Source organism: Panthera leo, chromosome B4 (genome assembly GCF_018350215.1).
Source record: "Panthera leo isolate Ple1 chromosome B4, P.leo_Ple1_pat1.1, whole genome shotgun sequence".
NCBI lineage: Eukaryota > Metazoa > Chordata > Mammalia > Carnivora > Felidae > Panthera > Panthera leo.
Window position 1 is genome coordinate 7,561,507 of NC_056685.1, and position 24,661 is coordinate 7,586,167.

The 24,661-nt window shown below is 41.7% G+C and overlaps 2 long non-coding RNA genes across 2 annotated transcripts; both read right to left on the reverse strand.

Moving 5' to 3' along the window:
* Nucleotides 1-366: 366 nt before the first annotated feature.
* On the reverse strand, nucleotides 367-5,931 carry LOC122225493. Its single transcript, XR_006205207.1, has 3 exons — nucleotides 5,816-5,931; nucleotides 5,532-5,720; nucleotides 367-591 (listed from the first exon to the last, which is right to left on the reverse strand). It is a non-coding gene; the product is annotated as an uncharacterized LOC122225493 (long non-coding RNA).
* Nucleotides 5,932-15,169: 9,238 nt separating this feature from the next.
* Nucleotides 15,170-16,546, reverse strand: LOC122223708. The gene is made up of 3 exons (XR_006204409.1): nucleotides 16,506-16,546; nucleotides 16,020-16,163; nucleotides 15,170-15,337 (listed from the first exon to the last, which is right to left on the reverse strand). It is a non-coding gene; the product is annotated as an uncharacterized LOC122223708 (long non-coding RNA).
* Between the last annotated feature and the right edge of the window lie 8,115 nt (nucleotides 16,547-24,661).

The window sequence follows — 24,661 nt, forward strand, 5'->3', positions numbered from 1 at the left end:
AGCCCATCGACCGACCTTCCAGCAACAATATCTGGAAATGCCAAATAAAATACAGCAAACCTTTTTTGAAGATGTCAGCTGAACTCACCAGAAAGACAGGGATGGCCTAGATTTTAGAACTACAAGTGCTCTTTGACCAGGTGAGAGACTGGGAGAAGAGGAGGGTGGTACCAACACTAGCCGCAGGGCTGGGTTTTACCGCTGATGCCTAAATGGCAGATAAGACCGCCTGAAGAAGGCGCTATAATGGAAGCCCGGCTTGGATCCAGATGTCTGAAGGGCTATGCACAGAGCAAAAGGGGACTGGAAAAAAACCTGCTCACAAATGTAAGGAGACAAAATCAATCGTATTTCGTTTGGTCTCAAGGCAGAGCCAAGTGTTCTTATAAAAAATCAGAATATAAGTCTTGTTCCTTAGGTAGGGTTGGAAGTTAAATTGCTAGCTGAGAAATTAACATAAAATCAGTCCAAGGTCAGTGCTGTTCCTGGGACGTTGGCGAGAATCAAAGTCAAAGCCCCTCTAGGGAGGCCTTCTCCCGTCCAGGCGCTTGGGACCGAAAATCCTACGGAAGATGAGCTCGCAATCAAACGCTGAAACAGACACAAAGAACAAACTCAGTGCAATCAACAATCTATACATTCAACAACCAAGACTATTACCTCTTTACCCCCAGAACTTGACAAAGTAAAATCAAATCTGAAAGAAACTAAAAAATACAAGTAAAGAGATGAGTTATTGGATAAGTCAATGACATAAAATAGAAGCATATGTGTTAACATAGATAGGTCTTAAAAACAGTGCTGAATTAACACACACACACACACACACACACACACACAAGACGAATGTGATCTCTCTAGCACAATACCATTTACGTGTAGAAGGGAAGAATGGGTGTGGGAATTGGGATACAAAAATAGCAAAATAGAATAGTAACGTGCTCCTATAAGGATGGGGGAGGACAGCAGCCATGACCTCAGGTACTCCAGCACAACAGGACTCACACAGGCTGGAGAACCAGATGCCCTCTATTTACATATTGGTGCTGCCACCTCATTGATTGGGTCATGGTTGGCTGGGCGGCTTCTTATTCCCCACGTGCCTCAGTTTCCCCACTTTTGAGTGACGCTTGGTCATAGTACCTACCTCATAGGAGTGTGGAGAAAACACGTAGCACCTGCCCTATGCCTTGGCCCTGACAGTGGCTTCAAGGACTTGAAGATGCTGGACAGCCCTCAGCTGTCGGCCCCCGTGGGGAGTCGCATTGCCAGAAGACGGCTGTCTCATCCTAAGTCACCCTCCCTTTCTGGGTGGCGGGCACCCTGGATGTGACATTGCGACATTGCAGAGGCCGTACTGGCTGTCCTGCTGGAGACGCCTCTGAAGGAGCAGCTTTTCTCTGCTCTTCCCGCCGGGAGAGAGAAAAGAAGACAAAGAAGCAAAAGGAAAGACAAGTCCCCAAGAAGAGATGCGGGCTTGAAAAAGAACGCAATAGAACTTTCGCCGTGAAAAATATATATAATTGTGGAAGTTAATACCCAATAGGCAAATCGACTGTGACTTAGACGCAGCTGAAGAAAGAAATTAACTGGAAGGGAATAAATTATGAATGAATTACCCAGAATATAGCAGAGAGAGTTAGAAAATCTGAAGAAGTGAGGAGACACGAGCACAGAAAAAAAGTCTGGTGTAGGTCTGGAAGAATCGGTGTTCTAAGGCAAGCGCAGAGAAGGGGAAGAGGAGATATTAAAAAAAAAGATAATGGTTGATAACTTTTCAAAAGTGATGCGAGGTACAAATATTTAGAATGAAGACACACATCAAGTCCCAAAAGGAGACATAAAATGCCTCCTGGCCATCTCATGGTTAAGCTGCAGAACACCAAAAAAAAAAATAAATAAATAAAAATAAATAAATAAAATAAACCAAAACCAGAAAAACAAAAAAAACTTAAAAGCAATTTTGGGGAACAGGCTTATCTAGAAAAAGGAACAATTATACTGACAGCAGACATCTCAAAAATAACAGCCCAGGAAACAGCCGAGTGACCTCTCCACGCCGAGGGAAAATCACGGCCAGTTGCAAAGTCCCTGTCCGGTTCCTCCACCGTTCAAGAGTAGAGGAAAATGAAGACTTGGCTAGACCGAGAGACTACTTGCATGCCTCGCCTGCAAGACCTATTAAGAATTATTTTGTGAAGAAATGTAACTGAGAGAATTGTTACGAGCTGTCCTGCAAGAAGTAATTTTGATCCGACAAAATGGTCGTCATCCGGGCAAATGTAAGCATTGACGATAAAAGCAATACCGATAACAATAATACCACGAGAAAGCAACAGTGACAGCAGCAATACCAACCATAATGTCTGATTTCAGGTGGCTAAAAATAAAATTAAATAAAAGGGCGAATAGACCCTTGTGAAAAAGGAGAGAAGCCAGAAGCAGTATTTCCCACCTGTTCTTTGTAGAATAAACCTCACCTGCCAGTCAGCCTGCTGTTAGAAATCATAACTTTAACAAGGAAAAAGACCCTCTTACTGTACATACTGGATTTTTTTTTCAGCAAGTATGAGTTAGAAGGGCTTTTTTTGGGGGCGCCTGCGTGGTTCAGTCAGTTAAGCGTCCGACTTTGGCTCAGGTCATGATCTCAAGGTCTGTGAGTTCCAGCCCCGCGTCGGGCTCGGTGCTGACAGCTCAGGGCCTGGAGCCCGCTTCGGAGTCTGGGTCTCCCTCTCTCTCTGCCTCTCCCCAGCTTGCATTCTGTCTCTTTCCTTCTCCCAAATAAATACACGTTAAAAATAAATTTAAAAAAAGAAAAGAAGGGCTGAATTCAGATGGAAAAAATGTTGGTTGTTCCTCTACCATTGACTAAACGAATCGTTAAAAACTTCATCTTCTTTTCTGAAGTCGGGCTGTACGACGAAAGAGAAATAAAGATACTACCTGTGCCCTCAGGTCTCGGTTTCCTGACCTGCACTTCAAAGTCTCAGGAGCTGTACCGTAGATCTTTAATGACTGTATCATTTGTTCCTACATGAGTCAGTCAAAGTGGGTAGTGATCACTGTCTGATGACTGCTGGCAGGCTTTCAGTCTCAGCTTGCATACGTGCTCCAGGAAGACGGCAAAGCGCCCACTTTGCTTCATCAGACTCTACCTATTCACCTCCCTACCTACGGAGCAGGGAGTTCCCACCTGTGGTTTCGCTTCCCCCCCTCCCTGGGATACTAACATCCTTTTTCATAACTGCTGACACCTATGGAGCTGGGTGTTCAATGGAACAGGGACTGAATGGCATTTCTTCAGTGTGTCCTATTACCCAGAAGAAGAGACAGGATGGGGGCGCCGGCTCAGTCGGTTAAGCATCCGACTCTTGGTTTCTGCTCAGGTCATGATCTCAGGGTTCATGGGCTCTTGAGCTGACGGTGGGACCCTGCTTGCACTTCTCTCTCCCTCTCTCTCTGCACCTCCCCCGCTTGCTCTCTCTCTCTCTCTCAAAATAGGTAAATAAACATTAAAAGAGAGAGAGAGACAGATAGCATGGCACTTTAGGAAGGTCATGGGCAAAGGATCAGACAACCAGGGTTTGGTTCCATTCTTTTACTGTAGAGAAATGAGAAATCTGTATCATTTTCAGATACGACCTCAAGTCTTGAAAGAAACTTCAGGCTTTCTGGGTTCTTCTACCACAGGCTATGCCCATTCTTTGTCTTTCTGCATCCTCCTAAACACACACAGGGCACACACGTGTTCCTTTGTCCCGAGCCACACATTAGTAGGAATGTTTGCTAAGCGTTGATGTATGTAAAATGTTTTATCAACTGTAAAGTTGTATGTATATAGATTTATCTGAAAGTCTTCATCATTCATATTAATCACAGGAAATAGTTTTTTTTCTTCCTTTTGGCCGTGTTATATATTCTCCTGCACCCCTACCTACTGGCACTCTTTGCTTCTCCCCTTGAAAATGGTTGCTTTCTGGCCTTCTTTCTAGGATTTGTTCCCCTCTTGTCTAAGAAGCCTTCATTGTAGTTAATAATCTGGAGTGATGAAAGGCACTATTTGAGGCCTTTTACCTACCTGCCCCGTTTAGCAGAAGATGAGCTCGTAATAAATAGAATGGTTTGATCACCTCAGGCAGAAAACACAGGACATTCCCTATCTCTGCAGGCCACTGCATGGGTCCCCAGCGTCTCTGTTTGTGTCCTAACTGAACTCACAATTCTTTTCTAAGTAGGCTCCATGCCCAATGTGGGGCGTGAAGGCACGACTCTGAGATCAAGAGTCACATTCTCTACTGACTGCACCAGCCAGGCACCCCTGAAGTCACTGCTTTTGAGGAATGCCCAAGGACACTCCTGGAATCTTATTTGTCTTATCCCATAGCAACGAAGCTCTGGGGAGAAATTTCAGGTTGCTGGAGGCCTCGGGATGTGGCCACGAATACCTGTCGCACCGATTCATAAAGCAAACGTGTTCCCCTTTGTGACTTGAATGAGGACAGGGCAGACTTATACTCTGAACAAAGAAATGATTCGTGTCCATAAAATAAATAGCAGTTTATGCATTCATCAAGGGTTAGTGCGTGATCTAGGGAAGATTGAATTTAAAACACACAAAACGGGCTTTTCTTTTTTTCTGTCTTAAAAGTAATTGCTATTACATGTAGAGAATTTGGAATGCACAGAAAACCATAAGGACAAAACTAAAAAGATGCAAACCCCCAACGCCTGCCCCGAAGGCAATAGAAACTTTAGCGGTAGGAATTGTGAACTTCAGGTCAGGGGTCATGTGGTCATCTCGGTGACCAAGAGGAGGTGCCAGTCCATGCAGCCTGGCCACACAGCTGTGCTCTCAATCCCTTGCTACTGGCAATAATCTCCGACACATGCGTTGTGAGAACCGAGAGCAATCGTAATGCTAATATCAAAGTTATAATGATGCTTTAGATTTACTGAGCTCTTACCCTGGGCCAGGCATGCTACGTGCGTCAACTTCGTCAACCCCACGACAAGTCTTGGGGTACCCCACAGGTACATAGTGTCGTCAGCCCCACTTTTAAGATAAGAGTGCTGGGGCTTAGAGAGGGGGCACACTTGCTCAAAATCGAGTTTACGCAGCTACTGATCAGGGAAGCAGGGACGAAAACAGACCTTTGACCAGCCTCTTTACTCTTGGGAACCTTGACGATCATTTACTGCTTTCCTGAGCTCCTGGAGCTGGAAGGGATCTCAGTGGTCACCTTTTCACAAGTGTTTATTTCATGGAAGGGACAATCAAGAATCAGAGCTATGGAACAATTGGCTGAAGGAAATAGAATCAGTTAATGCCCATGGTCAGTGCCCTGGCATCCTGGCCATAGCATGGTATTCACGGGATTGAGGTGGGTTCCAGCTGGGGGAAGGGTGTTTCTGAACACTGGGCAGTTTCTTTCAGGGGCACTATTTTATACTAGTCCCTAAACATCATTCCCTATATCATTTTCTCTGGTCATCCTGGATGACGCACACAAACGTTCTGCTATTTCACTTACTTTTTTCACGTGGTAACAATTCACCCAGGAAGAGTGCAGTTCTAGACTCCGCGACGATAAGATCCAATTCTGAGAAACTGAAGGCAGCATCTGAAAGCCAAAACTCCAATCCCACATGAGTCACGAGATGGACTCCTGACTGTCCAGTTGCGAATGCTAACGTACTGGGCATGGGCAGGAACGTATCAACTACAAGAGAAACTGGCCTGAAAACCACATCCCTAACCATGAGGAGGAAACCTTTTTTTAGCGATAACTAGATAAAAGACAGCAAGCACTTTAACCTTAGCTCTGGTGAGAGAGATCCAGGTGAAGGGTCTTCATTATCTGCATGACTATGGAATTCTTCTATTTTCTATCCATTTTTCAATCAACAGAAGCTCCTCGTTTTGAAGAGCAGAGTAAGACACAAAGGCAAAGGAACCAGGCAGTAAGGGAAAAATTTAAGGTCACAAGGTGAACCAGTCTCAGAAGCCAAGAAAAGAATTCCAAAGGAATCATCTGCAAGAAACAATGGATTCTGTCTTCTCCAATGTTCCGAATGGGCAAGCCCATGTTGGGCAATCTCACTGCTTTCTTCTTGAACTCCTTGTTCTCTGTCTCTGTGTCTCACCCTTTTACCTCTTACACAACATATTTCTTTAACCTCATACTTGCATTGAAGAGTAGGGGAAAGGCCCACAAAATGTATGGCTCAAAACCTTGCCACTAGAGTATCAGAAGGATGGCCAAATATTCCCACTGGCTGGGCATCCCATCCAGTGGGCATTGCTTAACGCAGCAGTTGTATTTCCTGAATACACCGTGCAAGCACAGCCTTCTCTTCGCATCTAAACAAGCCTTTAAAGAGTGTCCCCAGGTTTTCCTGTGTTCTGGAATTTCTTGCCTCACTGTGTCACTTTTTAGAAGTGACAAAAAAAAGCACCTGTTCTCTTACGGGCTTTACGTGTGTTTCTAATTAGACCTGTGTGTTTGGAGGCATTTCAAGAGCAGTTAGACTTTTTTTTTTCTTTCAAATGTAGAGAAAGAAACATCCCCGATTAGTTCACTTCTTGTGTAAGGCTTTGTTTGCAAGGGTTAGAAACGTTTTGTAGTTGGAAGAGACTGTAATCGGCCAAATGTGTATCATGTTCCCAGTGATGTCAGTTCCGTGATTTTTAACAAAGAAAAACCATCTGGGGTTGATGAATATGTTTGCCAATAATTAAAATAACATTGGCTTTATGGACCCATTTATTTGACTTCTCAGAAAATTTGGTAGGTGAAGAGAAAACCTCCAATATTATAAACTTCAGCATCACTTAAAGAAAGTGCCAGAAGAGTCACATGTAAAGCCCTGGTTTATGATGTTTTGTCTCTTCCAGTGCTCAGATCACTGTTACAGGTTTGGCACAAAGTAATGCATTAGACCTTTCACGTCCCTCGGGTACTAAATGCAACCTCCCATTTTGAATATTTGATGGTGCGTTGGTTTTTAAAAATCTACCACACATGTGTTTTCCCCCATGATAGTTTATCAATTCCATTATCATTCAGCTAAGTAGAGTGGCCTAGAGTTGCCTAAGCTTCCTGAGGAATTAAAGATAACCATCATCAATAAATATTTATTGAGCACCCTCTTTATGGTTAAGAGAATGTGCCAGACACTGTGTACAAAATTGGATTACAGCTCCACAGCCACTGCCCATAGGGGCTTGCAATCTAATTACAGATGACCAGATGAGATAAACACAGATGACAAGCTCTAGCCAGGCAACCACATATTGTCCACCTAAGAGAGAGAGAGGGAGAGAGAGAAAACCTGGTGCGCTTTATTTGGTTAAAAAGATGACCCTCCCCACTTCTGTTTGTATCCTTTGCGTTTATTTTGACCCGAGTTTAGGAAACTCACTTTGATTTGGGTAAATGTTGATATCGATGAGGTCTTATCCAGGAAGGATTAAATCATAGGCACACATCATCATTTTTCTTGTCTTCTCTCTCTTTCTCTTCTTCTTCTTCGGGCATCAGTCAACGCTGGGTGAGGCAGGCACAGGTAATCTCCAAGGAATAGCCTCTTTAGAAGCAACAACATTTAGGGCCTTTGATATGTTTTGCTGTTTGTTTGTCTTTGGGGTTTGTTGTTTGCTTATTTTAGAGAGATAGAGAGAGAGCACAAGAGAGGGAGAGGGGCAGAGGGAAAGAGAATCTTAAGCAGGAGCCCAATGCTCAGCATGGAGCCCGATGAGGGGTTCAGTCCTACAATCGTGGGATCATGATCTGAGCTGAAATCAAGAGTCAGACACTCAACCAATGGAACACCCAGGTGCCCCAAATATGATTTTTTAAAAGGCCTTTGATATGTTCTGGTTCACCAAGGAAGTAGGGAGGGTCAGCTGAGAAACAGAACGATGAACAGGGGTTAACAAATACCCACTTGTGTTTTAGGAGAATCTCTGCTTTGTATACTCAGTGATCACAGTGGTTTTGAGACAGTTTTGTTGCTACCCCTGTCTGTGGCCAACTGATACAAAAACCCAAAAGCAGAGACACCCCTAGACTGATGTCTGACTGGAGTTGAAAAGATGTCACCATAATTTCAAGATAAATAAGACTTAAGACTTTAAGAAGGAATGACTGGAGAAATTGGAGGAGAGAGAGAAAGAGAAAGAGAGAGGCCAAACAGGCTCTCTGAAAGGACTTGTTCCTGACGTGGGCTCAGTGTGCTTCTGAAGAGTCTGCGGGTAAACACAGGGGCAGAAGGCTCTGCTCGTCATGACAGTGTCTTTTTGGCTTCTGACAGGGACTTCATGAAGTGTAAGAGCCACTTCAGGTGTATTATCCCCAGTGACTGATGATGTCCATCCATCGATGAAGACACTGTGAATGAAAGTGATCTCAGAGGGAGGAAAGGAAGGCCAGCCAGTACCCGGTGGCAGGAATCACAAAATTGGAGGTCTCCGCCTAAGAAGAAGCAGAGATGACAGAGGCAGCAGGTGAGCAAGACCAGTCAGGAGAAGTGGGAAGAGCCTAACATTCCTCCAGTGAAAAGGAAATGCCATCATATGATGATGTGTGGTCATATGCATTGTGCGGGTGTAGGACCCAGTCATCCAAAGAAAGAGAGTGCAAGGGCCGGTGAGATATTTGGGGGGCAGGTCAAGAGAGTGCCAACAACTTTGCATCCATCATCTCATGTACCACTCCCATTTAGAGAAATTAAGTGTTTGGCTCAAGTTCCCTACAGTTTTGTAAACATGGGAGCCAAGACTCAAGCTCAGCTCTGTTTGACTGCGTACCTTGTAGAATACTAACGTGGATAAAATCCCCACTGTGTGTGGAGCCCTGAGTCAAGACCTGTAAATTCTTTCTTCGCTAAATCTCAAGATGGCCCTCTTTCTCGTAGTGGCTGTCACCCCCAATGTAGGAAACAGGCTGAGGGAAAAAGGAAGCAGTTTCATTATCAGGAATGGGGTTCCTGGAACACAGCCCGGTAGTTCCCACCGTGCACTCTGGTCTGGTGGGGAAGTCAGACCTCTGGTCGATGTAAAAGCAACGATAGATCTCAGTAATGGGGGAACCCCGTGGATGTGAGTGAAGACAGTCTCTGGTATCAGTCTCGGGCCATGCTCTGATGCCTTTGGGGGAGATCTTATGTTATTCTAATTCAGTTTCTGGAGTCCAGAGAACGACCCTGCCGTTAGTGTCCCATGGGGATGGTGGTGAAGAGAAAAACACGGAGAATAAACTCTTCCATTCAAGGCAGCAGGGTGTTAATAAAGCCCAGGCTGCTCTCTCCAGAATCACCAAAATAGCTCTTCCAATAAAGAGAAGAGGGGCAGAAGACCCCACCATCGCACTAGGATTGAATATAGAAGAGCTTCTGGACTTAGGGTCTCAAGAACTCCTATTCCTGGAAGGGACTTGGTCAAACTAGAAGCATCTCGAGACCTCTACAATGACTTATAAGTGACTGAACCAACTGGGGACTCTAATATTTTTGCTTCTCGTGTTTCGAGGGCAATTCTCTAGGAGAAGGTAAGAAAGTAAATAGAGCATTCTAGTAAGAGTTAACTAAAATAAAAAGGACTATGTGTAGTTAATTTCAATTTAGATTCATAGGGGCATATTATTATACATCGGTGTTCTAGGATGCTCAGCAAGAACATTTAATTTTCAAACGAATTTAAAAGCTTCCCCTCCCCAATGTTTTATATAAAGCAGTTTAAAAAAAACTAATTCATTTAGCCATAACGTGCACATATATATTCTTTAACATAATTGTGTATATATGCCACACAGCTATCCATTTATAGAATTAATTATGTATAGTTTTACAGATTTAGGTAATACAAATATAATATTTATAAAGACATATTAATAGTAAACACTCATATCTGTGTATAGCATTAATATTAAAATGACTGCGAAAGAAAACATTAGATGCCTTGTTTTCTGTTTATACGCTGTTATAAATCGAGGAGTCCCATTTTAAAGATTTGTTTGCTTTGAAATCCTCGGGAACGTTATCAATTACTATAGTGCCTTGGTTTCCTTGATAAAGAATGATGCCATTTAAAGAAATACTGGGTCATTATAGCCTAATGACAAGCATAATTAGGAATGTCTGTCTCCAAACTTCACAAGAATAGAGAAAAAGTTGTTTGGCTGAACCACGTCACGCTACCCCATGGAGTAATTTAAGCCCAGGCTGAATTGGGACAGGGACAGGTGTAATTGGGCTGGTGTCTGCTCCTTCCAGCCTTGCAATTACCATAATAAGATTGGCTACGGAGAGGTCAGAAGCTAACGGCCAGTTTGGCTGTAGCCTTCTAAGACTGTCATCGGTCAGAGAACAAGGCGTCCATTCGGTCAGAAGGCAAAGCTAAATAGATGCCATAATTGGCCCTAGTGACAGCAATGTCTGCCAGAGGACAACGGAAACAGGCAGCAGCATTGAAAGATGAGGAGCAAAGATGCATTAATGTGCGATGAATGACCTCAGTGAATTTATAATTATATCATAAATAGGCTGGGGGGGGGGCGGGTGACTATTTGAAAAACATCGTGCGTTCACTGCAAGTTCACTTAAAATAAACCTAAACACACGGCCGTTACCCGTTCTCTTGATTTGTCCAAAGTGTCCAGGTCACCGTGCACCTCTCTGTGGAAGAGGAAGCTGTCCTAGTCAATCTGCAAAGCGTCTAGGAATGATGACGTCTCCTGACAGACTGCTCTAGGAAAGTGTACTTTCGAATGGGATTCAAGAGGAGGAGTCCCTTCAGGCACAGACTGTTCCATTTCTTCTGAAAGCAAATGTCGTTGACACTCGGGTTCAGGGCTGATCCATTCTCTAGGTACACATATTACGTTCAAGGATGGGATCACGCAACCCTAACGCTCATTCTATCTGCTTTGGAACTGCAGGAATCTTTCGAGAGTCTGAAATAAGAGCCCACCAATACCTCTTGCTGTCTCCACCATTTTCCCTGTAGGTCTGTGTACATCTGTTCCCTGGGGCTCAGTCCCTCGTGTGAATTAAAAGCTTAAAGAATTTTTTACTGGTGCTTCTCTGCCATCCTTTCCCACTGAGCATGTGTTCCAATTCAACAAGAACTTTCTTCAAGGTGCTCCTTTTTTGATAACTTTCTTTTGTTTTGTTTTTCTTTAAAGTTTTTTTTGTTATTTATTTTGAGAGAGAGAGAGCACATGAGTGGGGAAGGGCAGAGAGAGGGAAAGAGAATCCTAAGCGGACCCCACGCTGTCAGCATGGAGCCAGACCTGGGGCTCAAACCCATGAACTGTGACATCATGACCTGAGCTGGGATCAAGAGTCAGACACTAAATCGACTGAGCCACCCAGGTGCCCCGTAACTTTCTAATGCTGAACAGTAGTTGCAGCTCAGTGACAATCTTCTATAGTGCACTCCTGTGGCATCCCTAGGAGTAATGGAGAGTAATGTAGTACTGTGCTTTGGAGGCAAAGTACCTCATGTACTTGAAAAAAAGGAAATTGGGCAGAGAGGTAGGGGCTCTAGCTACTCTGACTGTTGGCCTCTTGAACACGGAAATGGCTTCATCTCCTATATCATGCACGCTCTGTCCCCCTACACATTATATATGCATTACTTGACTAGCCACTGAAGAAATGACTGTTGAATGGAATAATGAATAACATAAAGAGATCTCTAAGTGCAGAAGGACTCTTGTGCATTAGCACTGGGTGACCATTGTTGAATGTTGTTAAAATCTTTTCTGGAAAATTCCATTTCCTTATCTATCTGTGTATCTATGTATCTATCTGTGTATCTATGTATCTATCAATGGATCAATGTATCTATCTATCTATCTTTCTATTGTCTATCATAAATTTAAAAGAATAAAGAAGCACTTAGGCCACCCAGGTGCACAGATGCGTAGGAGTGTGTGTGGAAGTGAGAGAAAGAAAAGATATGCCTGATATGAGTTGGAATTTCTGGAAGAATTGAAAACTTGAAAGTAGGCACAAAGTCAAATCATTAGGAAAACGGGAAGATGAGAAGTGGTGGAAGACGATGTTGAAAAGATAGAAAGTAGTTGTGTATGTCAATGGATTGAAATTGTAACCAAACACTTCACTTACAAGATGCTACTTGATGATTTAAAGATGGGAATATCCGATCAGATCTACGTTTTTGGTAGGTAACTCTGGTGTACCATTGCCAGACTCAGGAAAAAAGAGAAAAAAAGAGAAACCCAGGAAACAGGAACCTTAGCTAATTCTGAATTTCAGATAACAAGGAATAATACTTTGGCACAAAACATACTTATTCTAAAACATTGTTTGTTCTTTATCTGAAATTCAAATTTAGTTGGGCTTCCATCATTTTAGTTTATAACCCCATTCTGGTGACAGTGTGGATGATGGGTTTGTAGGCAAGGAAACCAGTTAGGTGGGCAATGAGTGGCTTGAACTGGGGTGGGGCCTCAGGAATACAAGAGGAAGCTGAAGCGACTTCCCAAAGGACCCAGCGAGGGAGAACCAGATTTGATCCCAGGTCTCTCAACTTGAAACCCATGCTTTTATCCCCATCAGTCCACTCCCCCATTAATGTAGCAATCACCCCCTGTTCCCTCATTACATTTGCAGAGTTGAATTGATCTAAATATTATATCATTATGATTATGCAAAACCACACCAGTGGATACCAACCAACTTCAAGGACTGGCTGTTCCCACGTAAGGGTATCCCTTCTGGATCAATGGTCACCCCTTGTTTCATGCCGACCTGGGGTTACTTCTCTTAGCAATTGTGCTATAGGCATAGTAGATTTTGTAAGGGGCCTGCTTAGCCCAGGAACAAATTTGAGGAAGTTGGAAGGATTCAAGGGAGATGATTCACTGTGGTTTTCTCTTCCCTCCATTGCTAATGCAGAAAATCCTCATTGAGCTACTCTTTTTAAAAAGTCTTTATTTGCCTGTAGTCGACACACAGTGCTACGTTAGTGTCTGGTGGGCAGCAGAGCGATTCATCTTTTCTGTATGTTATGTTATGCTCATCACAAATATGATGGCCCATTTAGGGGCGCCTGGGTGGCGCAGTCGGTTAAGCGTCCGACTTCAGCCAGGTCACGATCTCACGCTCCGTGGGTTCGAGCCCCGCGTCAGGCTCTGGGCTGATGGCTCAGAGCCTGGAGCCTGTTTCCGGTTCTGTGTCTCCCTCTCTCTCTGCCCCTCCCCTGTTCATGCTCTGTCTCTCTCTGTCCCAAAAATAAATAAAAAACGTTGAAAAAAAAAAAACAAATATGATGGCCCATTTAGCTTTCGCATCTACCATAGGAGGTAGGTTTTATTATTATCTTTAATTTATAGAGGGGAAACCAGAAACACAGGTAATTTCCCCAGGCAAGTCAACTGGGGAGCTGAAGAGTGGGGTGGTTAACGAAACCTCTGATGAGTGTGTATCCCCAAAGTGTTTGGGTGTCTGAAGATGGAACTGAGAAATGTTTAGGATCATTAAAAGTAATCTCTAAACTTTAAAGTAATTACGGGAACAGATCGCAAAAGTATAGAGATGCAGATACAGCTTGGGAAAGAATTTCTTATTAGCTGTGTGAGCTTGAGAAGTTGACTTAAACACAGGGGTTGTAAAATGGGAAAAATCCTCCTGCGCTGGCTTTTTAGGAGGAGGGCATGTTTTTTATAAGCCCAAAGAGTCTTCATAAATCTTGCTATGCACACAGTTTGGGGCTGATATTTTTAACTCAATGGTGATTTTCTGCGTATAAGCCAAATAGCATCATCACAATTTGAAATATTTAGTTCTATTGAATATTCAGTTATTACAAGGTAATTAAGATGATTTGCGATGAAGTGATTCAGTAAAAAGATTTTATTAGATAGCATTTTATTACATAACATTTTTAGCCCTCGTTTTTGTTTTTTTTTTTTCTAATATACTTTTTATTACACTTTTTACAAAGTGGAACTTGTCTTCAGGTTCGTCTCCCTTGGACTGCATCCAAATGGATTTAGTTCTTGAGTACAAAAAATGATGTCATTAAATGTACTCGTCACCACCTGAGGTATCCCTCACCATTCAGCCAGGACAGGATAATATAAAGCCGTCAGTGTTATGTAGTCTTAATGTCACCCTTCTTGTTAATAAGAGATATTAACTAGATCAATGTAATGGATTCCACAAAAATAATCAGATTAAAGATACATGTACGTGGAATGACCAGATTGGCCGGGCTATATGTACATTGATTAACCAACTCATCCAATTCAGCTAGACTACTGATGTTCCCAGCTTTTGAGCAAGGCAGTAACGTAACAGAAACTAAAGCCAGTTACGGTGATAATACAGAAAACTGAAATCTTATTTCAAGTATCTTTACCTCTCCACACCTCTTTTGTATTTTAAAACCCTAATGACTCAAAAATTCCTCAATCAATGCATGCTCTGTTTTGTTTTGCTTTGTTTTGAAGTAACTACAAATGCTCCTGTGAGTTAGGAGAACGAAACACGACTTCTTTAAAAAGAAAACCTTTCCTTTTTGTTCTCTGGGAAGAATACCTTTGCTTTCAAGCAAGATTTTATAGCAAATGAAGAGAGGGACTAAGTCCTTGTATCGGTTTGTCTGCAAGTTCACGAAGAGTCAAAGAAATCAGAGAAATGAAGCAGACACCACAAGGTTGTTTTATGACGTCTGAAGGTAAACCTGCAGAGCTTAAGGCTGGAGGCTGGCAGATGTGTATTGTTTTCAGCTTGCATACAAATACAGGTAATTTAATAAGACAGTTTGTTTCTAGTTTTTCTGGACCATCCAGCCCCTCTCCCTTCCCTTCCCTTCCCTGTACAGATTCAGAGGCCAGCCCCGGGTCAAATTTGGAGGACAAGTCCCTGTAATATAAATATGCAATGCTGTTCAGTGTTCAGAATGGAGTGTGAGATCCATGATCCTGCCCTGTGGCTTTTTATTTCTTCATTTTTTGGAGAGAATGTTGATTGAAGTCTTTAAAAGGATTTTAGGTTGGCGTGCTTTCAATTTCTCAGCCCAGGTGGCAATTATCTGGAGAAAAGTAGTTGATTGCCTCAGTATAAGACTTTCATCTGGGTTTGCCAAGGCATTTTTATTAAAAATGAATTAATTAACTTTACTAAAGTTACAGACAGAATAGAATTTTTACGGTGCTTAATGGATGGGGTATGCTCTGCAAGTGGGAAACAAAATGGCATAATCCAGGGATGTGGGAGGGTCATCAACAGGAGTGTCCGGGAGTCCAGAATGGATGTTCCAGTCACCAGCTTGAAGGTTTGAAGACCAGTTAAAGACAAAGACAGACTGAAAGAAGTCACATGAATAGTTTAATTACCATCACCCTCTCTCTCCCCATTTGTATGGCCCAAAACTATATAAGGAAACTTGCTCTACCTTTAGACTTAGATGTCTAAACCCCACAATAAATCTACATTGACGAGGGGTACCCAAGTGGCTCAGTTGGTGAAACATCTGACTCTTGATTTCGGCTCAGGTCGTGATCTCATGGTTCATGGGATTGAGCCCCGAGCTGGGCTGTGTGCTTATAGCGTGGAGCCTGCTTGGGATTCTCTCTCTGTCCCTCTCCTCTATCTTCTCTCCCTCTCTCTCTATCTCTCTCTCAAAATAAATAAATAAACATTAACAAAATCTATATTGGTGAAATCTGGATGTAACTCTGTGTTTTTCCAAATTGCTGTAATCTGTGTTACGTTCCATAAATTTGTTCTGAGTATTCATATGTTTTGATAAATTCTTCAGTAGCTATGGATGGACTATTGTTGTGGATATTTAAAAAGAAAGACTACTTAGATCTTAAGCGTTTTATGATGACTTTAAGAACTCATTTACCGTTCCTAACCAGGGACAGATCAAAATGAGTTTGCATTTTTGTATAGATACAACTGACAGAAGGAAACTTGGCATGTTAGGAGATAAGGTTAAGATTAGAAACTAACGTTTAGATAATTGATAATGGATAAATTACTTAAGCCATTGTGGGACGCATACGTTGACTCAATTTTTCTTGCCTTGCACTCCAGGATAGTAGGGGCAGTTCATGTCCACAGGCTGCTGTGTGGGATGCCATAAATTGCAGAACCTCTGCCCCTGATTCATTTCTGTTTAATGTCTGAAAATGAGAAAAAATGAGATGGTGATGCTGAATGTAAAAAAAAATCCTAAGGGAAATATATATTACTTGGGAAAATAATTTATAAATGGGAAACATGTGAAATGCTAAACATGTTTAATAGCAAAATTCAGTATCTCTTCTGGAAAGTTAAATATAATTATTTTTTTAATTAAAAAAACTTTTAAGTGCTTAGTTTTGAGGGAGTGAGAGAGATAGAGCGCAAATGGGGGAGGAGCAGAGGGCAGGCGGAGACACAGAATCCAAAGCATGCTCCAGGCTCCGAGCTATCAGCACAGAGCCCAGTGTGGGGCTTGAACCCATGAACTATGGGATCATGACCTGATCCGAAGTCAGATGCTCAACCGAATGAACCACCCAGGCATCCCAAAAGTTAAGTATAATTATTAATACATTCATTGTGAGGAAATACATTTGATGCATTACCATTGATATGAAGATTCTTCATCGGAAGGCAGTGGTCATTAGTAATCTATAGAAGGGTATGAATGGGGGCATTCTATTTCTCTTAAAGAGCCTTTGACAGTTCTCATCATTTGAAGGCCTAGTTATCAATTGCCTTATGGAGACTACAAACTTACCAGTTTTTCTCCCAGCCTTTTACCATGGCCTGCAGACAAAGATCTTGCCTCTTGATCTGATTGTTTTTTTGATTAACAGTTCAACGGGTCATGTTTCCTGGTTTCAATTTTAATAGAATTTTTATTATTTGTGGTTCATAACTTCCTTTAAAAATTTTAATTTGGCCCTTAGTGCAGGCTAGCCATTAGGCAATTTGTCCATTTATTTATGAACTTACCCCAAATAAATGTCAAATGGTATGTTCAGTGAAGACAATTTTTGGTCTTGTCAGCACGTTGACCTAGGGTCTAATATGGGAGACATAATTGATTGTGGGAGAGAAATGAGCGTGGTCAAAAGGGAACAGAAGTGCCTTGGACTCAAGAGTCCTGGATGTCTGGAGGCCTGGCTCTATATTGATTGAGTGACCCCAAAGCAATCATTAAACATGCTGGCTTCATGTGTTTGAAAATAGAGTTGCACGAGGGCCTTACTCAGAATAGGTGCTGAATGAATGAATGTTGCATACAGCTTCCTTCTGTCTCTAAATTTCCCTAAGTCTATGATTATTATTATCATATGATTATTATAATTCATAGATTATTATGATCATGATTATTGAGATCAAAATCTGAGGAAGAGAATGAATTGTTGGGTTCATGGATTCAACATTGATCAACGTTCCCTCCATTGCAAAGTCCAGGGGAAAGAAACCAGAAAAGAAAAATCAGGTGTGTAAGTCAAGAAGGCAATTCATTCTCTCTTTTGTGATGTAACAAACAAAATATTTTCCTCTGGCATACTCACGTATTTCCTTCAGATTACTTTTAAATGTGGATGACGAGGACAGAAAGGCGTCAACTCTCTCTGCTTGACCTTCAGTCCAGTCATATCTGAAACTGTCAGTGTGATTACGTTAAGTAATTTGTAAGCACTTTTCAATTTTTTTTGCATAAAATCTGGCAAGGACAGCAACTTTGGTTAGCTGGTTGATGGCTATTTTCTGGTTTTATTGATCTGGAGTTGGCCCAAGACTTCCCTGGTATGCCACACATTTGGTTTCTGAATTAAGACAGGAACTACTGAAGCAGATTAAAATGGAAAGAGCAACAAAGTGGTATTTTCCAAACATGAATACAATATTGGTGTAAAGCCGAGGGGATTTCCGTGACCAGAAACGTTCTTCATTTCCCTAACTCCAGAAGAATTGTTTTCTCAATCTGGTATCGTGATATTCCATTGCCGGGCAGTGCTGAAAGGTGAGCTAGAGATCAAGACATACCTGAGGAAGGAACGAAGCCCGAGGTTCACACCCAGGCGAGGAGCACGGTGCACCTGAAGACTGGCCAGGTGTCAGGGGACTTGATGTTCATTTTGTTGTTTTGTTTTACTTTCAAAGAATACCTCCACTGGGCCAAATATCTGTGGCTTCACCGTACAGGGATTTGACTGATAATCTTCCCCCTAGATTAGACCTGAAGCCTGAGCCCAACACCTGGGGTCAGTTTTGCAATCCAGTCTGTACATCACCAGTGAAGGACTGTTCTCTGCAAATACTCAGAAAGCCAAATAGTGTTCTTGCATCACCTGAATAACTGGCTTGAACATTCCTTGTGGCATTTCTTGCTATGGAACTTAACCATCCAAGAAAGAGTGCAGATGAATACTTTTTGAAAAAGATACTGTCATCTGCGAAACTTTACCTGAAGTCCTAGGAGTTAGCAGGTGAAAGAAATCTAAATGGTGTCCCCCTTTTCAAATATACGATTAGATGTTTTGGTAAGAAATAAAGAGATTTATTCTGAGAACCACAGCAGCTCAGCCCCTTGTTGGCCTTGTTTTCATGAAGTATTATATCTCCTCAATAAACATGACCTGATAAAGATTTTTAAAAACTGTTAAATTCATTGGTGGAGTTGAGGAATAATTTATTATATTCCAAGGGGAATATTTCTGTAGATTCTTTAGCTCAAACACCTTGTAGTTAAGGTAAATGACACCTTTATTTATCAATAACTTATTTCTCTACCCCAAGGGAATAATGGGGTTGAATGACCTCTTTATGGTACTTTGCATAATAACTGAGAAAAACGATGTCATCATGGAGAAACTGGCCCAAGGTTGATCTTGTGTTTTCCACTTGTCAGTTGACTTCCCTTTTTAGGCAGACAAGTCTCATAAAAGCTACTTCGTTCAAATGCAGAATGTACAAGATGTGAGTGAGATGCACGTAGCCAGGGAGTTATTTGGACTCCGTTTGGCCTTTTGATAAATTAATGGAATGAAATCATGTATGTGAAAGCCCCTTTGATAAGTGCGCAGTTCTAAGGATACGTGTGGCATTTCTCATTATCATAACTTTCCCACTACAGAGTACAGCACATTCCCCATTTCAGCCCCCTGAGCTGATCTTTTTCATGATAAATCTATCTGGAAAAGCATTGGCTTCTTCGTTCCTTTTGTCTTTAGTCATACGTTGAGTAGATTGTCTTTGTAGCCAATTTAATGCAATCATTGGCCCAAGTCTAGACAAGGAAACGTACTTTAGCAGAACTAAAGAGGTAATTACTGTGGCTAGCTTGTTACTAAATTAATATTGAAATAAGACATGCCTTTTTAGATGGCATAATTCTAAGAGAAGGCACCTGCCTTGCCCCTACAAATGAGAAATGCCTTAGGGGAGACCTATTCCTGACAATCAAATATACTTTCTCCAAATGTAATGAGATATGATTCCAGATGCCACCGCGTCCTGGCACTGGATGAAACCAAGAAGCTCAGCCTTGCTTCATATGAGTCCATGTAGTTCTGTGTCTACAGCTTTAGAAAGAAGATCAGCAAAGTCTATTATTCAAGAGGAAAAGATGTCTATGATGAAAAATCCTACCGCTGTTCTTTAGTTCATAATTATGTTAACACTTAAGGACATTTACCACAAAGAAATAACATTATGTTTGTGTTGGAATAAGCAGAGTTGAAAAAATTCGATTGGTGCTGCAAGTATTAACATCAAAAAATATATAAATTCCTCAAAATGGATTAAAGACCTAAATATGAGACCTAAAACCATAAAAATCCTAGAAGAGAGCACAGGCACTAATGTCTCTGACATCAGCCGTAGCCACGGTTTTCTAGATATGTCTCCTGAAGCAAAGGAAACAAAGGCAAAAATAAACCGTTGGGACTACCTCAAAATAAAAAGCTTCTGCACAGCATAGGAAACACCCAACAAAACTAAGAGGCAGCCTACGAAATGGGAGAGGATATTTGCAAATGACATATCCGATAAAGGGTTAGTATCCAAAAAACATAAAGAACTTCTACAACTAAACACCCCCAAAACAGATAATCCATTTAAAAAATGGGCAGAAGACATGAACAGACATTTTTCCAAAGAAGTACAGATGGCCAACAGGTACATGAAAAGATGCTCAACGTCACTCATCATCAGGGAAATAAATGCAAATCAAAACCATGATGAGATTTCACCTCACACTTGTCAGAATGGCTAAAATCAAAAACACAAGAAACAAGTGTTGGTGAAGAAGTGGTGAAAAAGGAACCCCTACGCACTGTTGGTGGGAATGCAAACTGGTGCAGCCACTGAGAAAAGAGGGTGGATGTTCCTTACAAAGTTGAAAATAGAACTACTCTGTGATCCAGCAATCGCATTTCTGGGTATTTACCCAAAGAATACAAAAACACTAAGTCAAAGGGATACATGCACCCCTATGTTTATAACAGCATTATTTACAATAACCAAAATATGGAAGCAGCCTGTATCCATCGATAGACACACACACACACACACACACACACACACACACACACACACACAGAAATATTATTCAGTCATAAAGAAGAATGAAATCTTGCCATTTGTGATGACATGGATAAAAGTAGAAAGTATAGGGGCGCCTGGGTGGCTCAGTCGGTTAAGCATCTGACTTCGGCTCAGGTCATGATCTCACGGTCCGTGAGTTCGAGCCCCGCGTCGGGCTCTGTGCTGACAGCTCAGAGCCTGGAGCCTGCTTCGGATTCTGTGCCTCCCTCTCTCTCTGACCCTCCGCCATTCATGCTCTGGCTCTCCCTGTCTCAAAAATAAGTAAACATTAAAAAAAAGAAAGTATAATGCTAAGTGAAATAAGTCAGGCAGAGAAAGACAAATACCATATGATTTCACTCATGTGGAACTTAAGAAATAAAACAAACGAGCAAAGGATTAAAAAAGAGAGAGAGAGACAAGCCAAGAAATAGGCTCTTTACTATAGAAAAGAAACTGCTGGTTACCAGAGGGTGGGGGCAGGAGGATGGGTGAACTAGGAGATGGGGATCAAGGATGCACTTGTCCTGGGGCACACCGGGTGATGTAGGGAAGTGTTGAATCACTGTATTGTACACCTGCAACTAATATAACAATGTATGTTAGCTACAATGGAATATATATATATATATATATATATATATATATATATTCCTCATAGTGAAATGCAGATATATTTAATCTTTTTGTTTGTGTCTCTCTTGAATGTCAAGAAGCAAATATTTATTTAGAGCCCAAGGAGGCATAGGTCCTATGTATAAGAAAATACCCATGTCCTCAAGTAATTTGGTTTAGGGAGTGGGGGGAAATAAGACATATAAAGACATATAAAACAAAATATGGCAAGGGTTATAATTAGTTTCATGCTGGGGTGCTCATCTGCATGCCCCTCATGGGAAATTAGATCAGGCCACTGGAGACTCTAACATGTCTTTTTTTTTTTTCGAAATCTAATATATTGTCAAATTGGCCACCATATTGTGTGTGCAGTGTGCTCTTGGTTTGGGGGGTAGGGAAGGGGAAAATAGTCTACGCATGTCTTCTGGGAGAAACAGTAAAGAAAATGGTTGTCCCTTTCTTTCAGGTCCTTTATCACAGGATAAAGAGGCTCAAAATAGAAGGGGTAGAAAAGTCTGCCTTTTTCCCCATCAGGGCGCTTATCCCGTTGTCAGTTCTCGTCTGTTGCTTTAGTAGCACTCACTAGACCGGAAACTTCATGATATCAGAGTACACAGTCTTTGCTCCTCTCTTACCATTCTGAGTCCTGTTTGCCCTGCTTCATGCCAGCAATACTGACCCATTTGCAGTTCTGTGAACTCATGCTGCTTAACTTCTTGCTGTTGGCACATACAGTTCACTGGACCAGTAATACTGTCCTGCACTTCTCCTCCCTCTCAGTCCCCATCCAGAAAACTCCTATTCAGTCATTAGAACCCATCTTCAACACCTATTGTATCTCAAAGCTGGATTAGTGGTTTCTTCTATGTCTTCTAAACCCCTCTATGTTTGTCTGTGCCTCCCTCTATTATAATACATATAGAAGTAGATTATAATTAAGAATATGAAGAGCTCATCTGAATAGATTTTCTAGAACTTGCTATTGACATATTAGTCTTTTATTTTTTACATTTATTATTATTATTTTTTAAAGTGTATTTACTTTGAGAGAGAGGGAGAGAGCATGAGCAGCGCAGGGGCAGAGAGAGAGAGAGGGAGAGAGAGAATCCCAAGCAGGCTCCGTGCCATAAGCGTGGACCCCACTGCCAGACTCAATCTCACAAATGGTGAGATCATGACCTGAGCTGTAACCAAGAGTCTGAGCCACCCAGAACTCTGGAGATATTAATCATTTATTTTTTTATTTTTTTTATTTAAAAAAAAATTTTTTTTAACGTTTATTTATTTTTGAGACAGAGAGAGACAGAGCACGAATGGGGGAGGGACAGAGAGAGAGGGAGACACAGAATCGGAAGCAGGCTCCAGGCTCTGAGCCATCAGCCCAGAGCCCGATGCGGGGCTCGAACTCAGAGACAGGAACCATCAAAACCCTAGAGGAGAAAGCAGGAAAAAACCTCTCTGACCTCAGCCGCAGCACTTTCTTATTTGACATATCTCCAAAGGCAAGGGAATTAAAAGCAAAAATGAACTATTGGGACCTCATGAAGATAAAAACTTCTGCACTGCAAAGGAAACAATCAACAAAACTAAAAGGCAACAAACGGAATGGGAAAAGATATGTGCAAATGACATATTGGATAAAGGGCTAGTATCCAAAATCTATAAAGAACTCACCAAAGTCAACACCCCAAAACAAATAATCCAGTGAAGAAATGGGCAGAAGACATGAATAGACACTTTTCTAAAGAAGACATCCAGATGGCCAACAGGCACATGAAAAGATGCTCAACGTCATTCCTCATCAGGGAAATACAAATCAAAACCACACTCAGATACCACCTCACGCCAGTCAGAGTGGCCAAAATGAACAAATCAGGAGACTATAGATGCTGGCGAGGATGTGGAGAAACGGGAACCCTCTGGCACTGTTGGTGGGAATGCAAATTGGTGCAGCCGCTCTGGAAAACAGTGTGGAGGTTCCTCAAAAAATTAAAAATAGATCTACCTTATGACCCAGCAATAGCACTGCTAGGAATTTACCCAAGGGATCCAGGAGTGAGATGCATAGGGGCACTTGTACCCCAATGTTCATAGCAGCACTTTCAACAATAGCCAAATTATGGAAGGAGCCTAAATGTCCATCCACTGATGAATGGATAAAGAAATTGTGGTTTATATACACAATGGAATACTACTTGGCAATGAGAAAGAATGAAATATGGCCTTTTGTAGCAACCTGGATGGAACTGGAGAGTGTTATGCTAAGTGAAATAAGTCATACAGTGAAAACCATATGTTTTCACTCTTATATAGATTCTGAGAAACTTAAGACCATGGGAGAGGGGAAGGAAAAAAAAATTAGAGAGGGAGGGAGCCAAACCATAAGAGACTCTTAAAAACTGAGAATAAACTGAGGGTTGATGGGGGTGGGAGGGAGGGGAAAGTGGGTGATGGGCATCGAGGAGGGCACCTGTTGGGATGAGCACTGGGTCTTGTATGGAAACCAATTTGACAACAAATTTCATATTAAAAAAAATTCCAGTAGTGGAAAATCACAACAACAAATCACTGCAAATCCCACCACCCTGAATCAAGCAGCATTGACTTTTAAAGGCTCTTTATTTATTTTGAGAGAGAGAGAGAGAGAGAGAGAGCATGTGCATGCATGCATGAGCTAGGGAGGGGCAGACAGAGAGTGAGAGAGAGTCCCAATCAGGCTCCACGCTGTCAGCATGGAGCCCAATGTGGGGCTCAAAGCCATGAACCGTGAGATCATGCCCTGAGTGGAAATCAAGAGCTGGACGCTTACTCTGGACCCACCCAGGCGCCCCAAGCAGCATTCGCTTTTAACGAACATTATTTCAGACATCCCTCTGCAACCAGCAGAAAGGGCTGCTGTAGAACAGAATATAAAAGTTACACCTTGGCAAAGGAAGATGCGTAGATCAACAGATAGTTAAAAATAGTTTTATACTCATGGGATCATAATCTGTCTGCTATTCTCAAAACAGCCTTTAATTTTACTTTAATTGAATTGGATAAAGAATTTCCTAAAAGTCAAATTTGTTTCCCAAGGGATATTACTGCCTCAACTGTCATTTAAGATATGAAAATATTGACTAAAAATAAATACAACAAAAAGTGAAGAACTGTGATATTCTGAAATTATCTGTTTCAATTTTGAAGCATATCACTTGACCATCTTCCCTAAAAGCTTTCACAGCCTTATTGCTTATGTGACTTTGAAGGCCACGAGTGCTATTATGTATATATGCAAATATACATATATTTGTATTTTGCTCTGGAATAACAATGCCCCCAGGTGTTTAATTATGAAGCATTTCTTTTTTTGTTATTTTTGTTTTAACTTTCAAATTTCATTTCCTGTTTCTTGGGTTCCTCGTTTGATTGGTTGTTTTTGTTAAGCAGTGTTTCACCAAGTTGTTTTTTTTCTGTCCAAAAGGGCTCAAAAATA